The sequence below is a fragment of the Sorex araneus genome, chromosome 2 (genome assembly GCF_027595985.1).
Source record: "Sorex araneus isolate mSorAra2 chromosome 2, mSorAra2.pri, whole genome shotgun sequence".
In the NCBI taxonomy this organism is placed as follows: domain Eukaryota; kingdom Metazoa; phylum Chordata; class Mammalia; order Eulipotyphla; family Soricidae; genus Sorex; species Sorex araneus.
In genome coordinates, this window is record NC_073303.1 from 37,664,608 (window position 1) to 37,667,402 (window position 2,795).

Consider the following 2,795-nt stretch of genomic DNA (forward strand, 5'->3'; position numbering starts at 1 on the left):
TTCATCCCCTGTTTCCTTCTCTCATTGTGGGCTGGTTCCCAGGAGAAGGCGCCTTCCTGCCTAGAAGCAGAAGGAGAAGAAAGTATGGGGACCCTGGGACCTATATTTCATCTGTGAGCACCAGACATTCAGGGGAGTCAACCTGGAACATGGGAACCAGCTATTATGACCTGTTCTTCCCTGAGACATGAGTGTGGGCTCCCCAGATTGGGACAAAACACCATCAGACCCTTCAGCTGACAGGGAACACCCGCTTAGTGCACCAAACCCTGTCCTTCCTAGAGACCCAGGGAAGGCCTGGCTGAGCAGGAGAAAGGGGCGCTCTCGTCTCTGCCACACGAGGGCGCTGTCGTGCTGCTCTCCGGCTCTAAGCAGCCCTGGAGCACTGAGGGGTCTGGGTCAGCATTGTTGGTTGACCTGGAGACCAGGTGTCAATGGAGTGAAGATTCTCTCTGAGGAGCCCTAGAAGCAGGACTCAGAGGAGGGAAAGCTCAGGAGTCCATCCTGTTCCTGACATTTACATCTTTTATTCCCAGAACGCGGCTCTCCAGCCCCTTGATGGCAAGCCCTGAAAAAACTTAAAATTAAATCCATTCCCTTCATGACGGTTATTTTTATTTATATTTAATAAAATTACATAATTTTGATTTGCAAAATTATTCATAATACAGTTGTTTCTAGCATTTAAATTTCCAACACCAATCCCACCCTCAGTGTGACCTTCCTTCACCAATGCCCCAGTTTCCCTCCCACCACACAACCCTCCTCCTTATTATGCACATAACAAATTTATTCCATATTGCTTGTTCCAAGAAAACTTAAAGGAATGGCACATGGAATGATTGAAAATAAAGCAATACAATTTCATTTGTGAGGATTGATTTTGATAGGATTTTAACCCATGTAAATAAATTAAAATAATTTCATAGAGTAGAATACTTACTCTCCACTGTATAAATAAGTTTTCAACTCTGGTGTCTAATATATATTACATGAACTTGAATTTTGTAGGTAGCTCTCTCGTTATGGCAAGAATCATGTCTTCCCTGTTGTTTTTTTGCTAATCTACTTTGGAATTTACACTAAATGTGTAACTCCTGCAACTGTAAAATTTAGTAAGAGAGATGAGAATGAAATTTAAGGGGGAAAATATGAATATGCCGATAAAGTATAATGTGTTTTATCCAAAGCGAGGGAATATTGGTTTATATTAGAAGAAATTATATTTTAGAAACTGTTTAAGTGCCTACTAAAGCAGATGAGAGATTGCTATAAAATCTCTATTGATGAATTAAAAGACTGATAAAACATAAAAACATAGAACATTCAATATTAATGCTATGTTAATTAATTGTTGAAAATATATAAAATCCATTGGCAACCTAAGAGTAAACATAAATCTTCATCTAGTAGAGGGCAACCATATACACCACGAGTGAGTGCCACACTCGGTGGCACGTGCTGAGAAATGTGTCCTTTAGAGAAGCTCCTTCTTTTTTTTATTGAATCACAGTGAGAAGATTTACAAAGCTTTCCAGTCTGAGTCTTGGTCATACAATGATCAAACACCCATCCCCTCACCAGTGCACACCCCCCCACCCCCAAGAACCCCAGTCTACTCCATCCCACCCCGCCCACCACCTATGTGGCAGATGATTTCCACCTTACTCTCTCTCCATAGAGAAGCTCCTTCTAAGCTTCCTTTACAACTGCTTTCAGGGCTGTGCATTCCCTAAGCCCGTCCCTGAAGCTTTATATCATTCCTTCAAATGTGAATGATAATCTAGCTGACTGGAGTTTGGTTGGTGAGATGTGCATTTTATCGTTTTCTACGATATCCCTCTCTTCTGGCTCATTTGATAGATCTAATGCAAATTATATGGGCGTTCCTTTGCATGTATGTTGCTTTATTGCACTTGCTATTCTCAATATCATGTTTTCGTTTTTGAAATTTGTTACTTTGAGTATGATGCATCTTGGAGTTTTTCTAGTTGAGCCTATTTTCTTGGGGACCCTTTCAGTCTCCTGGATCTCTATGACTATAATCTTCAAGTCTAGGAAATTTCTACTTATGATTTTTCCAAATGTTGTTTCTTCATCAAATTTTTGTCCCTTTGTGTCTTTTCAAAGACTCGAGTGATTCTTCTATTTTTCCTCTTGAACTCATCACATAATTCTCTGGTAGGCTGTTTATTACTTTTTAATATTTTCTACCTTCTGTTATTTTCTAGTGTTTTCCACTTGAGATCTTTGAGATCCTTGATATTTTATTAAGCTGCTTTTAATCTTTTGTTCATACCTTCTATTGAGCTTTCTGTATCACCTACCATAATCTGCATGTCTGCTGGTAGTACTCTCATTTTAGTACTCATTCTTCTGCACTGCTGGCCATGCCTAATACCTGTACTATTGTTTCTTTGACCTCATCCAATATCCTCACAATGGTGTTACTAAAATTATTGTCTGAGAATTTGCTAAGTTAGTTGGTGCTGGTGGCGCCCTCCGTGTTGTTGTTTTCACACATTGAGCTTGGTGGCATCTGTGTGTCTTCCCCATTGGGCTTTCTGTGCTGCCACTATGTTGTGAGTAGGGAAATTTGGAGGAGCTGTTACTTTAGGAGTCGTGGAACTGGCCTGTTGATATGGTGGAGTTAAGAGTTTGTGTTTGCGGACCTGGTGGCGTGGGAATGGGATACAAGGGAATAAATTATTATGTACTTGGAACAGCGGGACGCTGGTGGAATCTCGAGCCGGGGCCGATACCAGCGTATTACCTTTGATTCCAGAAACTGCTTG